At 44.1% G+C, this 21,839-nt stretch overlaps 1 protein-coding gene across 4 annotated transcripts in view; it reads right to left on the bottom strand.

The window, feature by feature from the left end:
- The window catches only part of RAB28 (RAB28, member RAS oncogene family), a 141,800-nt gene that overhangs the window by 33,321 nt on the left and 86,640 nt on the right, over nucleotides 1-21,839 (bottom strand). The window lies entirely within an intron of this gene.

Raw genomic sequence — 21,839 nt, 5'->3', positions numbered from 1 at the left:
ATTGCAGATTAATATTTGGGGTTTTGTTTTGGAAATAGCTAGTAGGTCTATCTTAGGTATATTCCAAAGGGCCCATGACTTTATTAGATTTTGTCTGAGCCTGACCTCTGATAAGTAGGTGGACCCAAGTTATTGTCTGGAGAGATGATGTCATGGCTGGAAAAAGGACTAGAAAGCTGGATAAGGAACATCATCATATTCTAAGTCATTACTTTAAAGTTGTTCTTGTATGATATTATTGTGCACTAATGACGTGAGTTGATCTGTCATTTAGTTATGTTGACACATTTACAACTAATAAGACCAGAAAAATAAGTCAATAGATGACAAGACAAATGTGTATATAAACACATACATATGCATACATGGAAATACCAGTAACAAGAATATTTTAAGGGTAAAAAATAAGAACCAATGCTTAATTAGGTTCAGTGAAAGCTATCTGAGTGTTTAAAAACTTGGTTGGAAAAAAACTTGGGTGGGTCACTTCTCTAATCAGGCTAGTAGATTTTAGAAAAACAGTTGTATACCAAAACTATATAGCATTCAAGACCCAAGATTTGGGGTCACTTCTATGGCCCTGCCTTCATTTCCTTTCTTTTTAAAAAAATTTTTATTTATAAAAAGGAAACATTGACTAAACCAGAAGATAAGAGGGGTACAGCTTCGAACAATTCCCACCACCAGAACTCTGTATCCCATCCCCTGCACTGATAGCTTTCCTATTCTTTAACCCTCTAGGAGTACGGATCCAAGGTCATTGTGTGATGCAGAAGTTTGAAGGTCTGGCTTCTTTAGTTGCTTCCCTGATGAACATGGATGTTGACAGGTCGCATCATACTTCATTTTTTTAAAAAATTTCTTTATTGGGGAATTAATGTTTTAGATTCAACAGTAGATACAATAGTTTATACATGCATAACATGTCCCAGTTTTCCATATAATAATACAACCCCCACTAGGTCCTCTGTCATCCTTCTTGGATCTGTATTCTCCCCACCCACCCACCCCAGAGTCTTTTACTTTGGTGCAATATGCCAATTCCAGTTCAGGTTCTACTTGTGTTTTCTTTTCTGATCTTGTTTTTCAACTTCTGCCTGAGAGTGAGATCATCCCATAGTCATCCTTCTGTTTCTGATTTATTTCACTTAACATGAATTTTTCCAGGTCCATCCAAGATGGGCTGAAAACGGTGATGTCACCATTTTTTATAGCTGAGTAGTATTCCATTGTGTATATATACCACAACTTGCTCAGCCACTCATCTGTTGTTGGACACCTGGGTTGCTTCCAGGTTTTGGCTATTACAAATTGTGCTGCCAAGAACATATGTGTACACAGGTCTTTTTGGATGGGTGTGTTGGGTTCCTTAGGATATATCCCCAGGAGAGAAATTGCAGGATCATGGGGTAGGTCCATTTCTAACCTTCTGAGAGTCCTCCAGACTGTTCTCCACAGAGGTTGGACCAATTTACATTCCCACCAACAGTGTAGGAGGGTTTCTTTGACCCCCACACCCTCTCCAGCATTTGCTGCTGCTACCTTTTCTGATGTATGACATTCTCACAGGAGTGAAGTGGTATCTCATTGTTGTCTTGATTTGCATTTCTCTGACAATCAGAGACTTGGAGCACTTTTTCATGTGTTTCTCGGCCTTTTGGATCTCTTCTGTGGTGATTATTCTGTCCATGTCTCTCCCCCTTTCTGTCTTCCCCTCCTCTCTTGATTTCTGTCTGTCCTATCCAACAACAATGACAGCAATGCCAACAACAATAGTAATAACAACAATGATAAACAACAAGGGCAACAAAAGGCGGAAAAATGGCCTCTAGGACCAGTGGATTCGTAGTGCAGGCACCAAGCCCCAGTGATAATTCTGGAAACAAAAAAAGAAAGAGAGAGGGAGAGAGAGAGAGAAGGAAAGAAAAAGAGAAAGAAAGAAATACAAGTAGTACAAAGTGCAAAGACAGGCATAAGGATCCTGGTTCAAGCCCCTAGTTCTCCACTTGTAGGGGAGTCGCTTCAGAGGCTGTGAAGCAGGTCTACAGGTGTCTATCTTTCTCTCCCCCTCTCTGTCTTTCCCTTCTGTCTCCATTTCTCTCTGTCCTATCCAACAACAATGACATCAGTAACAACAACAATAATAACTACAACAACAAAACAACAAGGGCAACAAAAGGGAAAAAATAAATATTTAGAAAGAAAGGAAGGAAGGAAGGAAGAAACAAAGAAAAGAACAATGATATAATTGATTGTGCTGTACCACTATCATACTGGAAAGACTGAATGGAATTCCATCCTACCCCATAGCTGGGTTTTAGGGAAAGAGAGAGGTCAGTTGGGAGTATAGATCGACCTGTCAACGCCCATATTCAGCGAGGAAGCAATTACAGAAGCCAGACCTTCAACTTTCTGCATCCCACAATGACCTTGGGTCCATACTCCCAGAGGGATAAAGAATAGGAAAGCTATCAGTGGAGAGGATGGGATACAGAGTTCTGGTGGTGGGAACTGTGTGAAGTTGTACCACTCTTATCCTATGGTTTAGTCAATGTTTCCTTTTTATAAATAAAATTTTTTTTAATGTACAAACTAGGGGAAAAAAAGTCTGTAGTCAAATAGCATTGACTGAATACTTAGTCACATTCAACACAAGATGTTCATGGCAGAAAGTCAACCAGAACCAAAGCTGACTTAGACCACAGATTGACATCTCTATGTCACTACAGGGGCTGTAGACATCAAATGGACTTACAGGAAAGTCACTCACATTCTTCTGAGTGGCTTCTTCTCATGCTCTTATGCCAAGTCCATGGAGTTAAGTCTACAAAATTATATACTTATAGGATATGACTTGGTAACTTTCCAAAGCCACACAGTGCTAAGCTTGAGAACCAGGATCTAGGTCCAGGGTTGTCTGGTTCTACAGTCCACACTTCTGGATCAGGCATTCTCCTGAACTTCCTTCCTTCACCTTTCTCTGAGCCATTTCAAGATGGTGTTCCATACCAACCCCTGCTTAGAGCCTCCAGACCAGAAGCATCACAAAACTCAGGTGGTTCTGGTTCATTGGTTGAATTGGGGTGAGCTAAGATGAAGTGAGAGCTCCTCTGGACAAACACGGGCATACACTGACTCCATACAGCTGCTGGCATGCCAATCATTCCCCTAGACTGTATACACTACAAGAAGTTTATAGAGGAAAATTTGCAGATGTGGGACTTTGCCATTTTGAACAGATTGACAGCCCTCCTGTGATCCGAAAGTCCATTTCCATGAACTGATGGTTTCCACTTGACTCTTTTCCTGTTCAATAGCAGATAAAGAGGCCACTGGGCCCACAGGAAGGAGGTTAGCAATGCCCAGGGCTTATATTAAACAGTTAAACATTGGGTTCCACAGGCTTTTATGTACTCTAGAATCAGCCAGAACTCACACCTCATTCATTCTTGCAGGATCATCAAAAACCTCCTACTCAGCCCTGCTCACAGCTCCTTTCTATTCAACTTTCTGCCAAGATCCTTGTCCAAGCAACAAAAGGAACTTTACTGGAGTTGGTCTGGTCAAGTCTTCAAGTCAGAACCACATCAGACAAGTCAGGAGGCCCTGTTGTGTCTTCTGAAAAACCCAACGACCAAGGACACTGACTAACATGGACAGAGTCCTAATCTACGTCAACTTCTTTCCCTACCTTGATTTTATTTAACCTCAAAATGACTTCTCATGTCATCCAATGCCTTCCCCTAATAGCTGTTTGAATAATGATCATGATTTATTGTGTGTGTTCCTTAATGTTATGTCTCTGCTTCATACCAGCAACTGTGCAGGGCAAAGTGCTTTGTCTATGCCACCATATTCCCTCCTTCATATACCAGTGAAGACAGTGTCCACATCTGTATTTTCCATATGAGGAGTCGAGACCCATAGAAGAAGCTCAAGAGTTCCAACAAGGGAAGTAAAGATCAACCTGCCAACTTCCATGTTTCAGTAGAGAAACAACTACAGAAACCAGACCTTCTACCTTCTGCACCACACAAAGAATGTTGGTCCATAGTCCCAGAGGGATAAAGAATAGGGAAGCTTCCAGTGGAGGGGATGGGACATGGAACTCTAGTGGTGGGAACTGTATGGAATCGCACCCCTGTTATCTTGCAATCTTGTTAACCATTATTAAATCACTAATAAAATAAAATGAAAATAACTCCAGCAAGGTTGCAGAGGTCCAGCATGGCAGAGAAAAAGATGCCAACCCAATCTGTCAGACCCTCAGAATTTTTCCAGACCATGTTTCCTTTCCCTGTGACTTCTGGTACCCTGTGTGTTCACACATCCCCTGAAGGGCTTAACGAGGCGAATAGCAGGCATCCATCATTGCAATCCCCAATGAGATAACAGAAATACTAGCTGGGTCTGCAGTGAAAACAGTTCAAGGGAGGCCTCATGTTTCCTTTTGCTGTGTTTTGTTTTTAACAAAACCGGGGGATGATTTACTGGATCATGGCAAAGAATTTTATTTGACAAATATATACTTTATCATCCCTGGTCTGTTGGGAATCTAAGTTGACATTTTCCCTAGACTTAACACTAAAATAATCTGGGCTCCAGAAACTTAAAAAAAAAAAAAAATCCCATTCTATGTGCCAGTATTTCCCTGGAAATTGACTCAAGATAGAGTCACAGTGGTAGAAGGATAGAGGACAGAGTCCATGAGAACAAGGTTCAAGTCATGGGTCTGCCTCTGACTGACCATGTGATGTTGAATGGACTCCTCTTGGGGCCAGGTGGTGGCACACCTGGGTAAACACACATATTACAGAGCACAAGGACCCAGGTTCAAGCCCTTGGTCTCCACTTGCAGGAGGAAAGCTTCAAAAGTGAAGCAGGATTTCAGGTGTCTCTCTGTCTCTTTCCCTCTCTACTTCTTCCTGCTCTCTCAATTTCTCTCTGTCTCTATCCAACAATAAATTTAAAAAATGTAATCAAAATAAATCTTTAAAAATTGAGTGGTCTCAGCTTGCTTATCTACACAATGAAAATCTCAACTCCACTGAAACTCAGGGCCAGGGCTGCATTAGGGGATTTGTATAAATAGCATGGCAAAATGACGTTATGTTCTCTGACTACTGGGGACTAGAGAGAGATCTCCCTAGGTAAGGTGCATGTCTTGATAAGCACACAGGTCAGGTACAAGCCCTAGAGTCACCTTGAGAGTGTGGCAAGATTAGAGGAAGTTCTGGCCTCATCTCCTGTGTCTCCACATAGCCCTCTCTGCCTAAATTTAAAGAATAAGCCTAGGAGCAGTGAATCACTCATACACAAGAACCTAGATATGAGGAGAGGGGAAAGAGCTTGACTGTCATTAGAAGTATGTACAAAGAATTGTCAAGCTCAAGCAAAAACCACTATATCCATGGGCTCCTAGAAACAGGCTTCCTTTCATCCTAAGATCCTTATTACCATTTATTCTGTTCCTACTTTCTGGTTCATATTCATTAACCATTTTGTCTCACATTATATCCTGCCACCTTCCAGACAGCAAGTTGCAGACACTATCACGATTCTGTCCTTATTTTACTGGGAAGTTGACCTCACCAATGTCTCCTGGAACCTCATCTTTCCAAAGCTCTTCCCCACTAGGGAAAGAGAGAAATAGGCTTCCAACGTCCATATCCAGTGGAGAAGCAGAAGTCAGAATTCCTACCTTCTGCTCCCCAAAAACAATTTGGATCCATACTCCCAGTAGGAGAAAAGTCATAGGAGAAAGAGGAGAAAAGGGCTCTGAACTCCAGATCCATCAGGAACCAGAGAAAGGGGAGGAAAAAGAAAGTGATATTTGAATGTAGTAATAGGGTTATGTGTGGCTTGGAGAAGAAGATAGGACTGGACCAGGAAGAAAAGGGGGGGGGCAATTGTGTACAAATCTAGACAGATAGTTATAGAGATGAGAATTAACCTGTGTCTGCAATCTTAGGAGGACTGCTATGGCTTGCAGTGGAGGGGTTGGGGATTCAGAACTCTGGTGGTGGGAACAGTGTGGGATTATACCCCTGTTGACATGTAATTTTGTAAATCAATATTAAATCACTAATACAGTTTTTTAAAGTATGTACAAAGGGTGTTGGGTGGTGGTGCACCTGGTTGAGCACATGTTACAATGTTCAAGGACCTGGGTTTGAGACCCCAGTCCCCACCTGCAAGGGTAAAGCTTTGCAAGTGGTGTTGCAATCTTGTAAGTGTCTCTCTGTCTCTTTCCCTGTCTGACACCCCCTCCTCTCTCAATTTCTGGCTGTCTCTATCCAATAAATAAAGAAGTATATAAAAAGCACCCAGCCTATGACCTAGTACAAAACTGTAAACCCAGAAGCCTCTGGAGCCCTGCCTCCAGCATCCTTCTCCTGCTCTTTTTTAAAGTTTTTTTTCCAAATACTTATTTATTTCCTTTTTGTTGCCCTTGATTTTTTTATTGTTGTACTTATTATTGTTGTTGTTACTGATGTCATCATTGTTGGATAGGACAGAGAGAAATGGAGAGAGGAAGGGAAGACAGAGAGAGGGAGAGAAAGATAGACACCTGCAGACCTGCTTCACTGCCTGTGAAGCAACTCCCCTGCAGGTGGGGATCCAGGGGGCTCGAACTCGGATCCTCACACTGGTCATTGAGCTTCGCGCCATGTGCGCTTAACCTGCTGCGCTACCACCTGACTCCTGCTTCTCCTGTTCTGCGCCTGCAGTGACCATCAGGTCTGGGTCTCTCAAGAAAGCAAGGCCCCCACCCAATCAATGAGAACTAGGGCCTTCAGCACGTAACTATGGAGGAGTGATGAGGAGGCAGCACACCTGGGTTTGCTCAGTTCTCTGTCTGTTCCTGGCAGCCTCACCCCAGCCCCCTGGCCCAAGCACAGGGCAGTCAGCCAGTTTGCTATTGGCCACCTGCCAACCTGGAAGACAAATCTGAGAAAGCGTCAGAGAGTCAGGAGAAAGTGGGGGTGTGGAGAATGAAAATGGTTCTGTTGGCTCCAGACCATAGTGTCTTCAGAAAGAGACAACCTACCCCCACCCCTAGCCCCCCCCACACACACATCCCCAAATCAGAAATAAATGAGGGTGATTTTTTTTTCTTGGAATATATAAAACCAGCTCTTCATGCCCAAACTCACAAGTTCAATCCCCAGCATCAAATATGCCAGAGTGATATTCTATTTCTCTCTCATTTTCTCTCATAAATATTTATTTTCAAAAGAAGAAAAAGAATGGGATTTCCCTCCCTCCTTTACTTCCTTTCTCTCTGTGTGTCTCTCTCTCCCTCCCCTTCATTGCTGAAATTAACAGGAAAAGAAAGTGCCAGAAAATTGTCACAGGAGCCTACAGCCCCAGTGGGGGAAAATAGTCCTACTTTGACAGTCTCCAAAGCTCTTCCCAAATCGGCCAGTGGGCTGTAGGAAGTCAACCAGTGTTGGTATGCTTCTAAAAACCCCTTCTGTTTCATTAGTTTAATACCCCCTGCTTAACACTGTATGAAGCCCAGCCAGTCTATCTTGGCGTTACTCTCGATCGCACTCTGTCATTTCACGAACATCTCATAAAAACTGCAGCAAAGGTGGGCAAGAGGAATAACATCATTGCAAGACTAGCCAGCTCCTCATGGGGTGCAAGCGCTTCCACACTACGATCATCATCTCTGGCATTATGCTATTCCACTGCAGAATACTGTGCCCCAGTATGGTTCCGTAGCCCCCATGTCCACTTGGTCGATTCCAAATTATATTCCTCCATGAGGATAATTTCTGGAACCATCTTTTCCATCCCGGTTCCATGGCTGCCAGTTCTTAGCAACATCACCCCGCCAGATATTCGTCGGGATGCGGCATCATCTAAGTTCATTTCCCACGTCTACGCTCGACCAGACCTGCCAATATACGCGGATATCTTCGCCCACCCTGTTCAACGCTTGACGTCTCGTCACCCAATCTGGTCCCCTACGCCTACACTGAACTTCTCTGTTCCAGTCTCTTGGAAATAGAGCTGGCAGTCAGCTGAGGTAAAGAACAAACACGTCATCACAGACCTCTGCAAGCGTCAACCCGGCTTTGACCTAGCATGTTATGATTGGGCCCTCCTCAATCGCTATCGGAACAGGCCATGGCCAGTGCGCCACTATGTTCCATCACTGGGGAGCCAGAGACGACCCGAACTGCCCCTGCAGCTCCAGACAGATTATGACCCACATAGTCAACGACTGCCACCTCTCCAGATTCAAAGGAGGTCTCGAAACTTTACATCAGGCTCAACCTGATGCTGTTGACTGGCTACGGAAGAAGGGCAAATGCTAGAAGAAGAACACTGTATTCTATTTACATAACACTGTATTCTATTTATATAACCTGTTAACAAGCACCACCCTCCCTCCAGGGCATTGGTGGTTCAGTGGTAGAATTCTTGCCTGCTCCGCCCCCTCTCCTTGTCATACCTTGATTTTCACCAGTCACTTTTCTCTCCACCCTCTCTGCATCGCATCCTGTTCCCACCCTACTGGGCTAGTATATTTATAAGGACAAGATTGTTTGTAGTTTTTAGTTTAGCCTAGCTTGGTATAGATTGCACTGCATCCTGCATGAATAAAGAGATACTGCCTACAGTTCAACCATGAGCCCCTGGTCATCTGTTACCCGCCCATGAAGCCAGCCCGGCAAAAACAACATACGGAGCCTACAACGGGGGACCAGACCTGCGCAACTCCCAAATAAGTGAAGACTTTGCCTACCTATGCACTATGGTCTTCTCTTCTACTTATGAAGAGGTTTGCCAAAGCCTCTACTGTTTCATCATGAGACAGTTACTCTGTCTCTGGAAAATTTTGCTCTGGGCCACACTTTGTTTCCCTGACCGGGAACTTTGGTTTCTTGTGACCCTAATCATAGAGCTTGGGAGATGGACTGAGATTTCTCCTTGGACTTTCTGGATTCCCTCTCCCATGTTTCCTGAGGAAAAGGACTACATTTTGCTCTGGGCCACAATTTGGTTCTTTATGACCGTGATCATAGACCTTGGGATATGCATGGGGATTTCCACTAGGACTTTCTGGACTTCTCGCATGTTTCCCATGGAGAAGGACTACTCTAATTTGAGGAGCGTTCTCCAGTACCCTGGCAGTCCCCAAGAATGGAGACACATGGTTAGTTCTACTCTCCTGATTGGATTCTTTCTTTGATGGGAAGACACTTTTAAAAGTAGATGCCTGAAGCAATATAGCAGGAACAGTCAGAAGCACCCTAAATGGAATTTCAAGGAGCTTTTTGGACTAGGACGCCCTCCAGGGACTCATAATGCTACATGGTGAGATCTGTTTCGTAAGAGAGTGATTTGAATGACTGAATTTTTGTATGACATTGACTTAAAAAAAAAAAAATCTAGATGCAGCCATGATTTCTAGAGACATCCAGAAACAATCCAAAACATTGTTTTTTCCCTCCTTTGATTTCTTTTTTTACATCTTGGCATAAATCTGAAACGTTTAATCCTGAAACGGTATGAGTTATGGGTGCGGCAGATAGTGCAATGATTATGTTAATTATTCTCATGCCTGAAGCTTTTAACTGTGATTCTTCTGTTTACCTTTCCACATTTTATTGAGTTTAAACTGTTTCAACAACTTTGAAATCACACTAGAAATGACTTCCAATTATAATGGAGTTATCAATTATAGTAAACTTCTAATCTGCTACAAGTTTTGTTGGACAAGTAAGTGAATTTCAGCTGTCAAGTCTTCACATGAAAAAGCATCTACTCAAGTGGAATTCCTGGAAATCCATTTGGACCTCTGTTCTCTGACATCGCCTACAAGATGGAATGACTACAACACACCCCCAGAAACCAATGATGTGACCTGGCAGGACCTGAAGAAACAGATTCACAGACTCCAAAGATCACTCTCTACAGAAAAGCAGAATTCTGGTGGCCGACATTCCCCATCAAGACAGACATGCAGCGTTTCATCCCTTGGCATTTTCTTCTGAGGTCAGCTACTTTGGACTGAAACCTCCATCGGACTTACTGGTACACGCTGCTGTGTTTCTCAAAGACTAACTTCAGCCAATTGCCTTGAGACTTTATAGACTATGTCCCCTCGCCTGCAGGCTCTGTCCCCAGAGTCAGAAAACTCCCCCTCCTTATTGGGTTATGCCCACAGAAGCAGGAAATGCCCTTTGAGGCAAGAGATGCCCCCAGAGGCATGAAGCGCTCCCAGAGGCAAGAAATGCCCTTTCGCCTGCTAGGCCTTGCCCTTTGAGGCAAGAAACGTTCCCCTTGGCATCACACTGGTTATTGCTGTTCGCCTATTTTGTTTTCCATGTCTTATGCCAGTTCTTTTGAAAATGCCTGTACGATATAGGTTTCTGTTCACCCCGCAATCCCGATACTATGGCCATTAGTTAAAAAGAAAGGGGGAATTGTTGGTATGCTTCTAGAAACGCCTTCTGTTTCATTAGTTTAATACCCCCTGCTTAACACTGTATTCTATTTACATAACACTGTATACTATTTACATAACCTCTGTTAACAAGCACCACCCTCCCTCCAGGGCATTGGTGGTTCAGTGGTAGAATTTTTGCCTGCTCCGCCCCCTCTCCTTGTCATACCCTGATTTTCACCAGTCACTTTTCTCTCCACCCTCTCTGCATCGCATCCTGTTCCCACCCTACTGGTCATCTGTTACCCGCCCATGAAGCCAGCCCGGCAAAAACAACAAACCAGGACAATCCTCAGGAGGAACAGGCATCATTCCTTCAACAAAGCTTTTGAGGGAATGGGCAGACAGAACCAAACATGTCTCTTGGCTTTCGTGCCTTCCTGGTTTGTAGGGGAGAGGGACAAAGAGCCTCCTGGCTGTAAGTGGCATGGTGGCACTTGTAGTGTGGGGTAAAGAGAAGCACACATCTCAGAAGGAAAGACAGGACATCTGTCCTTCAGATTGAGGAAGACCCAGATGGAAAATATCATAAAGTCCTGAGCTCCCTGAGTGGACAGCATCACTGTGTCCTGGAACCTTACCTCCCCAGAGCCCTGCCTGACTGGGGAAAGACAGAAACAGGTTTTCTAACCCTCTTTCCAGCCATGACATCACCTCCTCAGACAATAACTTGGGTCCGCCTGCATATCAGAGGTCAGGCTCAGGCAAAAACTAACAACGTCATAGGCCCTTTGGAATATACCTAAAATAGACCTACTAGCTATTTCCAAAATGGAAACCCCAAATCTTCATCTGCAATATTCAAGCCTTTAGATTCATGATTCATCAACTATTTGTATGGCTTTATATGTCAACTCTGTCTTCATCCACCAGGTTCCAGATGCTAGAATGATGCCAACTGAATTTCCCTGAGCAGATGACCCCATCAATGTGTCTTAGAGCCCCACTTCCTCAGAGCCCTGTCCCACTAGGGAAAGAGAGAGACAGGCTGGGAGAATGGATCGATCTGCCAATGCCTATCTATGTTCAGCAGGTAAGCAATTATAGAAGCCAGACCTTCCACCTTCTGAACCTCATAATGACTCTGGGTCTATACTACCAGAGAGCTAAAGAATAGGAAATCTATTAGGGGAGAGGATGGGATATGGATTTCTGGTGGTGGAAATTGTACCCCTCTTATCCTATGGTTTTGTCAGCATTTCCATTTTATAAATAAAAAATTTAAAAAAAAAAAAAGAAGAAGAAGAAGAAAGAAAAAAACAGGCTCGGGGTATGGATCCACCTGCCACTGCCCCTGTCCAGGGGAGAAGCAATTACAGAAGCCAAACCTCCCACCACCTGCATTTTAGTTCATAATCCTGGGGGGGGGGGTGTTAGGGGAAGATGGTCAGAGATCTCTGAATCCCAATTCCATTGGGACCCAAAACATTTGCCGCCAGGAATCTTTGTTTTTATACGATCACTGAAAAAGAAGTGAATCTGAAAACGCTAGAGGAAGTCAGGCACTTTTTCATTTATCTGAGAGAGAAGAAAAAAGGACTTTGAGACATAGTGTAATAGGTGTATGTCGGGCTGAGCTTCATTGACAGAAGACAGACGACCAGGGACTCATGGTTGAGCTGTACGCAGTATCTCTTTATTCATGCAGGACGCAGTGCAATCTATACCAAGCTAAGCTAAACTAAACTAACTACAAACAATCTTGTCTTTATAAAAATACTAGCCCAGTAGGGTGGGAACAGGATGTTCCCAGCAGAGAGGGTGGAGAGAAAAGTGACTGGTAAAAATCAGGGTATGACAAGGAGAGGGGGCGGAGCAGGCAAAAATTCTACCACTGAACCACCAATGCCCTGGAGGGAAGGTGGTGCTTGTTAACAGAGGTTATGTAAATAGAATACAGTGTTATGTAAATAGAATACAGTGTTAAGCAGGGGGGATTTAAGCCAAACGAAACAGAAGGGGTTTTTAGAAGCATACCAACAATTCCCCCTTTCTTTTTAACTAATGGTCATAGTATCGGGATTGCGGGGTGAACAGAAACCTATATCGTACAGGCATTTTCAAAAGAACTGGCATAAGACATGGAAAACAAAATAGGCGAACAGCAATAACCAGTGTGATGCCAAGGAGAACGTTTCTTGCCTCAAAGGGCAAGGCCTAGCAGGCGAAAGGGCATTTCTTGCCTCTGGGAGCGCTTCATGCCTCTGGGGGCATCTCTTGACTCAAAGGGCGTTTCCTGCCTCTGTGGGCATAACCTAATAAGGAGGGGGAGTTTTCTGACTCTGGGGACAGAGCCTGCAGGTGAGGGGACATGGTCTATAAAGTCTCAAGGCAACTGGCCTAAGTTAGTCTTTGAGAAACACAGCAGCGTGTACCAGTAAGTCCGATGGAGGTTTCAGTCCAAAGTAGCTGACCACAGAAGAAAATGCCAAGGGATGAAATGCTGCATGTCTGTCTTGATGGGGAATGTCGGCCACCAGAATTCTGCTTTTCTGTAGAGAGTGATCTTTGGAGTCTGTGAATCTGTTTCTTCAGGTCCTGCCAGGTCACATCATTGGTTTCTGGGGGTGTGTTGTAGTCATTCCATCTTGTGGGTGATGTCAGAGAACGGGATCCAAATTTATTTCTGGGAATTCCATTTGAGTAGATGCTTTTTCATGTGAAGACTTGACAGCTGAAATTCACTTACTTGCCCAACAAAACTTGTAGCAGATTAAAAGTTTACAATAACTGATAACTCCATTATAATTGGAAGTCCTTTCTAGTATGATTTTAAGGTTGTTGAAACAGTTTAAACTCAATAAAATGTGGAAAGGTAAACAGAAGAATCACAGTTAAAAGCCTCAGGCATGAGAATAATTAACATAATCATTGCACTATCTGCCGCACCCATAACTCATACCGTTTCAGGATTAAACGTTTCAGATTTATGCCAAGATGTAAAAAAAGAAATCAAAGGAGGGATAAAACAATGTTTTGGATTGTTTCTGGATGTCTCTAGAAGTCATGGCTGCGTCCAGCATTTTTTTTTAAGTCAATGTCTCTTTATTCATGCAGGACGCAGCACAATCTATACCAAGCTAAGCTAAATTAAACTAACTACAAACAATCTTGTCCTTATAAAAATACTATCCCAGTAGGGTGGGAACAGGATGCGATGCAGAGAGGGTGGAGAGAAAAGTGACTGGTGAAAATCAGGGTATGACAAGGAGAGGGGGAGGAGCAGGTGAGAATTCTACCACTAAACCAACAATGCCCTGGAGGGAAGGTGGTGCTTGTTAACAGAGGTTATGTAAATAGAATGAAGTGGTTATGTAAATAGAATGCAGTGTTAAGCAGGGGGGATTTAAACTAAATGAAACAGAAGGGGTTTTTAGAAGCATACCAACAGATGTAGGTGTTACTTGGAAAGGAAGTGAAGGCAGGGCCATACTTGTGAGTAAAAGTGGGCAAAAATAAAATGTAGATGATAGATAGATAGACAGAAAGAAAGATGGACAGTCATATAGATGGTTTAGATATATAGTCAATCCATATCTGTGACCTTGGGAGAACAACTGTACTTTCCCCCTGAAGGGGAATGTGGACATAGAACTGGTGGTGGTAACTATGTGGAATCATACCTCCATTCACTTATAATTTTGTAAATAACTATTAAATCACTAGTTAAAAAATATCTAAAGGTCATGATGAGCCGCTGAGGGGTGGAAGGAGAGGCACTCTAATTCTTCCAGTCAGGTTCCTAGGTTTATAAGTTCATCCCCACAGTTATGAAATCACTTGATGTCACTGGGTGAGGACAGAGGCAATGGAAAAGAAGGGACCCCCGACACCAGGACATGGAAATTGAGTTCCCGTGATGCTGTGGATTTGAGTCCTGTAAAAATGAAGGAGGCTGGAAGTTGGGTGGTAGTGCAGTGGGTTAAGCGCACATGGCGCAAAGCACAAGGCTCCCAGTTCGAGCTCCTGGCTCCCCACCTGCAGGGGAGTTGCTTCACAGGTGGTGAAGCAGGTCTGCAGGTGTCTATCTTTCTCTCCCCCTCTCTGTCTTCCCCTCCTCTCTCCATTTCTCTGTCCTATCCAACAATGATGACATCAATAACAACAATAATAACTACAACAATTATTTAAAAAAAAATAAAGGCAACAAAAGGGAAAATAAATAAATGAATATTTAAAAAATATTTTTAAAAAAAGAATGGGGAGTAGGGCGGTAGAGCAGCGGGTTAAGCGCATGTGGCGCAAAGCGCAAGGACTGGCATAAGGATCCTGGTTCGAGTCCCCCCGCCCCCCACCTGCAGGGGAGTGGCTTCACAAAAGGTGAAGCAGGTCTGCAGGTGTCTATCATTCTCTCCCCTTTTGTCTTTCCCTCCTCTCTCCATTCCTCTGTCCTATCCAACAACAACAACATCAATAACAACAATAATAACTACAACAATAAAACAACAAGGGCAACAAAAGGGAATAAATACATAAGTAAATGTTGGTCTGCTTCTAAATTCTGCTTCTAAGACCCCTTCTGTTGCATTGCTTGACTGGTCTATTTACATGATCATTGTTTTGTTTGCACTGGTTTGATCCCCACTGGTTCGAGCTCTTTTTCCACTCCGCCCCCTCTCCTAGTCACATCCTGTTTTCCACCGTTTAATCCCCACTGGTTCCCGCACTTTTTCCTTCTCCCCACCACCTATCCTATGTACATCCTCTTCTGACCTGACATTTCTGCCTCAGGAGATATAAAGGACAGGACCTTCTAATGAAGATTAGATTAGATAGTTTGCACTGCATTCTTCATCAATAAAGATTGAACTGCGTCACACTCAGCCATGAGTCCCTGGTCGTCTCTCTCCCACCCGCGAAGCTAGCCCAGCAAATAAATAAATATTAAAAAAAAAGAATGAAGGAGGCCAAGTCACAAGGCTCAGGTAGGTTTTACCAATCTGTCTGCCTCCCTCTGTCCAGCCCTGATCCACTGCACCCTCCAGCATAAGAGGATAAAGAACATTCAACACTGGCTTGCTAACCCGACTTGACAGCAAGTAGCCTGCCTTTCTTCACCTTTCCAGTTCCCTATGTGGAAAATCAATGACAAGATAGATTGCTTCTCAGTTTTTTTTTTCTTTCACCTGCTTAGACCCTCACATCACATGAATTTGCAACCCAGTGACATGACACACTCTCTAAAGCAGTCTCTCTTTTGGCAAGATTTTATCTTTTCTTTTTTACTTATTTTTTATTATCTTTATTTATTTATTGGATAGAGACAGCCAGAAACTGAGAGGAAAAGGAATGATAGAGAGGGAGAGAGACAGAGAAACACCTTAACACTGCTTCACCACTTGTAAAGCTTTCTGCCTGCAGGTGGGGGACCAGGGGTTTAAACTCAGATCCTTGTGCCTATGACATGTGCACTCAACCAAGTGTATCACCACTCAGCCCTGCGCCTTATTTTTTTATATATATTTACATATATGTGTGTTTGTGTGCACATGCGTGCACTCACCAGATGCACCCCCAACCCTGTCATAAGATGGTTTTATCGAAGCATGTAACAATCTATGATGTATTATATCTGTGTTTAGACTAAGATCTTGAGGAAAAAACCAGGCCATGTTTAGCTGTCTTTGGCCATAGATATATGTCTTATTTTGAATACAGAGAAAATTAAGAGGGAAGCAGGAGACAGAGGGAGAGAGAGACCTGGAGCATTGCATTGATTCACCATGCACAAAACTTCTTCCCTGCAGGTGGGGCTGAGGGCGTGGGCCCTGGTCCTTGTGCACTGTAATGTATGAGTTCAACCAGGTGTGCTACCACTCAGCCCCCTGCAATCTCTTTCTTTTTGGGGAAGCAGATGTTGGCAAGGGGCTTTCCCAAGTTGGATCACAATCTTCTAATAACTTTTACATCCATTCTATTTCTGGGGTCTTCTAGATTCTAGATTAAAAATTGAATCTTTTTTCTAAAGCATGATACTCCATGCCTTGAAAACTGACATCAGCATCCCTTTGAAACCTTGTTTCCACGAGAAAGAATTTTTTTATTATTTTTATTATATTTATTTATTTTCCCTTTTGTTGTTCTTGTTGTTTTTATTGTTGCTGTTGTTATTGATGTTATCATTGTTGGCTAGGACAGAGAGAAATGGAGAGAGGAGGGGAAGACAGAGGGGGGAGAGAAAGATAGACACCTGCACACCTGCTTCACCGCCTGTGAAGCGACTCCCCTGTAGGTGGGGAGCCGGGGGCTCGAACTGGGATCCTTAAGCCGGCCCTTGCGCTTTGTGCCACTTGCACTTAACCGCTGCACTACCACCCGACTCCCCATGAAAAAGAATTCTATCTTCTTTTTTAAAATTTATTTGATAGGCCAATATTGAGAGGAGAGAGTGTGATGAAGAAGGAGCGAGGAAAGGCACCTGCTGACCTGCTTCATGGCTCATGAAGCATTCCCCCTGCAGGTGGAGAATGTGGGTTGGAGCCCAGGTCCCTGCACATAGTAACACCTGTACATAGTAATATGTGTGCTCACCGCTGCACCACCACCAGCCCTGCCCCCACAGGATAGTTTTAGCGAAGCAAGTAACAGTCTTATGCGTTTTGATGTGTTAAACCTGTGCCCAGACTAAGATCTTGAGGACAGAAACTAGGTTGTGTGTCTTTGGTACCAAGCAGGGATCCCGGTACATTAGAGTTGTTTATACGACGAGTAGCAAAAATCATAAAATAAAAATGAGCCTTGGTGATAGAGGAAGCAGAATCATTTGATTATCACTTGGAAATTGTGGGAACCGGGTGGTGGCGCACATGCTTGAGTGTACGTTATGCTGCACAAGAACCCCTGGTCCCTGCCTGCAGGAGGAAAGCTTGAGGAGTGGTGAAGTAGCACTGCAGGTGTCTCTCTGCCTCTCTATCTCCCCATTCCCTCTCAATTTAGGTCTCTATCCATTAAATAAAGATAATGAAAAGAAATAATTTGGGCAGCATGTCTTGATCTGAGGCACAGGGCCAAGGGGGTGGGGTTCTTTCTCTCAGGTCTTATTTCTGTTCCCTTGGCATCAACAGCATCAGCATAGGCAGTTTCTCCCTGAGACCCAAGATGGCTGCCATGTTGCTCAAATCTACAGCTTTGCCCACTTAAGCAAAGGAAGCAACATTATTTCCAAATGTTAATGGGTGGGAGCTCTTTCCTCCTTTCCTTACACTTTCTGCTCCTCTTTCTCTTCCCTTTTCCCTTTCTTCCCTTGCCCTACTTTCATTAGCTCTGCTGGAAGCATCCTGTGTCACCACCACCACTACCCTCCCAATTCTGAACCAATCGCTAAGGTGAGAAGAAATTCAGATCCTCTTAGAGCTGTGAGTGGCTGGAGATGGCAGAGGGTCTCATGGGGGAACTGTGGACAGAACCAGTAATGTGGTGGCTGCAGAGACAGCCAGTGGGTGAGATAGGTCTGCGTTTCCATTAACTTCCAGTCTTGCAATGGCTTTTCAGGCTGTCCAGTGTTGCAGCAATAACTAGCAACGGGTTCGCATCAGAAAGTATTTCTATTTTTAATCGGCACACACACCAATCCCATCACATTGTTTCAGTCATCGACTTTAAAAGGCCCTGGCTTACCTCCTCCTGGAATAATAAAGTGATCACAGGTGTTCTGTGGGCTTCTCCACAAACCACTCCAGAGCGGTTTGCCACACATAATAGAGGGGGCTCTCGGAAGGCAGCATTCAATGACCGGTTCTGGCTAAAAACTTTTTTGTGTTTTTCAAAAGCTCAGTATGCAGCAGGAGCCACCGCAATGTGTGTGAAACCTTATAGCGTGTGTCTTCGGGAGACAAAGGGCCTAAAACTAGACGGAAAGACTTGTATTTTTTTTTTAATTAAAAACCAGAGACAGGAGAGGTTAACAGTCAAAGTAAAATAACCATCCAGCCCTGTGCTTCTGTTTCCAAAATAAAACCCAAGGTATGGAGAAAATTGCAAGATGGAATTTGGAAATCAGCTTTGGCCATTGGCTATTCTACAAGCTTCTGATGGTGTCTGCTTCCCTTAACCCAAAGGGCTCCCACTGAGTGGTCAAGCCTGGCCCTGGAGAGACTAAATCAACAAGACCAAGGCAGGCGGGGGGGAGGCATTGTCTGTGCCCAGAAGGCACAGTGGCACAGTCTCTTTTGACTTCTGGTCCAAGTGGTAGGTGTGAAAGTGAGTGGGCACTTCTCTGAAGAACTGCCTTGACTTGTGTGAGCTTGACTGACGGAGTCCACCCAAATCAGCATCCAGCCTCATCCCTCCCGAGTTCAGGCATCTCCTCAAGGAGGGGACCAGAGGAAACACTCAGATTCAGTGGTCTCTCAAGCAAAATGGGGACAAAGGTACCCACTTTGTAGGTTGGTGTGATAAGATGGCTCATGCGGCAAAGGCCTGGGAATGTCTGGGACATAGCAAACCTGCCAAGGAAAGCCATTCTGTCCCCTGCACCCCGTTCAGTCCGTTCTCTGCTCTGACTATAGATGTCTGATCTTAAACCTTCTGTAATTTCCCCCCTGCCTCCTCTAGGAAGTGTGTAGCACTTGGCTTGCACAAGTGTGTGTGCGCACGTGTGTGTGTGTATGTGTGTGTGTGTGTGTGTGTGTGTGTGAATACCTTTACTACTGAAATACCTGAATTGAAAAGAAAAGGTGACTTCTGAAAATTTTCAAGTATTCATGTAGATGTAGAAACAATAATGCAGATGTACCATCCATGTCAAAGTAAAACATCAGAGTACAGCCCCATCCTTAAAGAGATGCAAAAACTTGGGCAAAGTTTAAGAGCTGGCTTCAATCAATCAATCATGACTTTCAAAACAGAAGTCATCACAATAAGCACCTCTCCTACTAGACTATAAATCTTTGAGGGCTGAGCTCTCTTAGGGAAACTTCCGTTGTCCTAAGAATAGAGGGAGAGGCCCAGGAAATAGTGTGGTGGTGGATAAAGCATTGGACTTGAAAGCATAAAGGTTCCTGAATTTGATCCCTGACATCGCATGTATCAGAGTGAGGCTCTGGTTCCCTCTCTTTCTCTCATAAATAAAAAATAAACAAATAAATAACATTGCTTTAAATAGAGGAAGGATAGACACTTCCTTAGCAGAACTGACATGACTTGGTAGGAGGATGTTGAAAAGGATAAATTACCTTGATTGACTTATACCTGGAAAGGCCAGCTGCCTCATTGTTACAAAAAATATAGACTTCAGAGTAGAGGAACATTAGGTTGGGGCTGGGTGGTAGGACATCTAGTCAAGCACATATGTTACAGGGTGCAAGGACCCAGGTTCAAGCCCCCAGTCCCCACCTGCAAGAGAAGGAAGCTTTCCAATCAGTGAAATAGTGCTGCAAGTCTGTGTCTGTCTATCTCTTTCTCCCTCTCTCTCTCGCATCATCCCCTCTTAATTTGTCTCTATCTTAAATAAAGTATTAGAAGAGAAGCATTAGATCTATCGCATTATATATAAATTTCTTCTCTCCAAGTTTCAGTTTCTCTATCCACACAACGAAGTGAGATGTTGTTGTGCGCGGGCCGTGGAGAAGAGAGAGAGGGGGTCCAGAGCAAAGAGGAAACACAAATCTTTATTTGCGCTGGCACCTCAGAGTTGGGTGCTAGAGAGGCAGGATGGGCCACGTGGAGGTAGCGAAAATGGCTGCCTCAGGCAGTAACCTTTCCTGAGTCTGAACACCAGAGTGGGCAAACGCTAGAAGAAGAAGAACACCGGAGTGAAGCGCTGGCAAGAGAGCGAGGTGCGGAAGAAGGGCTTTTATAGGAGTAGCTTTCGTGAGAATGGGAAGGGGGAGGAGTAACCACATCACTCCAGGATAGGATAATAACTCTCTTGAGAATGGGAGGGGAGAGGAGTAACCAAAGCAATCCAAATATCATGGGGATATAGACAATGCCCTGAGGGCACAACATGGCTGAACAGGCACTCCGAGAATGTCCCAAATCTCGCGGGAACTAGCAGTAGCCTGAGGGGACAACATGGCAGATGTGACTGCATTGGCACAATGTCCCAGCATCTCCCCCTTTCCTTTTATCTAATGCCCAGGGCAACAGTGTGTAAAGTCTATGAACTACTCAGGGTCAATCTATGAAAAACCAGCAACGTGAAGGGAAGGAAGCTGCTGTAAAATTGTCTAAAATGTCCAAAGGGTATACCAGCAAGTCCAATAGAAGTCTCAGTCCAAAGTAGGTGACTAGCAGGAGAAATGGCAGGGGATGAAATGCTGCATGAGGAAGGTCAGCCTCTGGAATTCCACTATTCTGTAGATTGTGAGCTGGAACTGCCAAAACGTGACAGGCAAAGCAGAAGCAGGAAAGGGAGACAGACAGTAAAAAAGTTCTGTCCTTGGAGTCTGTGAATCAGGTTCTTCAGATCGCGTCAGGTGACATCTAGGGTTTCGGGGGGGTGTGCCACTGTAGTCGTGCCATCTAGTGGGTGATGTCAGGGTGTGCAGGGGTCCAGATGTTTTTTTCTGGGATTCCTGTGGAAGAAACACAAACAATCTGCTTCTCGTGGTTAGCAGGGCATCTGATTTGAATGCTTTATAGAAAAAGAGGTTTGGTGCCTTAGCCAACTGAGTATTGGGGGATGTATCTTTCCTATTCATTTATTATTATATATTCATGGGGAAAAATAACTTATCTTTTAACAAAGACTCTAAGGTGTAGGGAAGCGGGAACTATCTTATTTCCCCCCCCCCTTTTTTTCTGGTATCTTGCCTTTTGTTGCCCTAGTTGTTTTATTGTTGTAATTATATTGTTGTTATTGCTGATATTGTGGTTGTTGGATAGAACAGAAAGAAATGGAGAGAAGGGAAAGAAAGAGGAGAGAAAGAGACACCTGCAGACCTGCTTCACCGCCTGTGAAGTGATTCCCCTGCAGATGAGGAGCCAGGGGCTCAAACTGGGATCTTCAAGCCAGTTCTTGCACTTAGCGCCACCTGCGCTAAACCCACTGTGCCACTGCCCGATTCCCAGGAATTATCTTTTAACAAAAACTCTATGGCCATGCCAATAGCAACCTTGAGGGCACATGTGGCTCCCCACATGTCCCCCTTTGTTATATCATGTTTTGATGTTTGGCGGACTTTGTTTTGTGGCAGGGCGGATTGTGCCTGTCTTAGGTTGGAGATCAGCCTTCCGTCTTACTCGTCATTGGAACACCTGGTCATTTTTGCCCAGTAGTATCAGGTGCCCTGTCTTAGGTTGATTGGATAGCGCTAGTTTCCTCTTACCCGTCATTGGCTAGCCAGCCCTCTACATGGTGGACGTTCTCATGGAGGGGGGCAAATCCTCCACAGCAACTCAATATTCTGCCATGTCCAGCCTATGATAGTGA

This window comes from Erinaceus europaeus, chromosome 3 (genome assembly GCF_950295315.1).
Source record: "Erinaceus europaeus chromosome 3, mEriEur2.1, whole genome shotgun sequence".
Lineage (NCBI taxonomy): Eukaryota > Metazoa > Chordata > Mammalia > Eulipotyphla > Erinaceidae > Erinaceus > Erinaceus europaeus.
The sequence above is the reverse complement of the archived record's forward strand: the minus strand, read 5'-3'. Positions and strand labels throughout refer to the sequence as shown.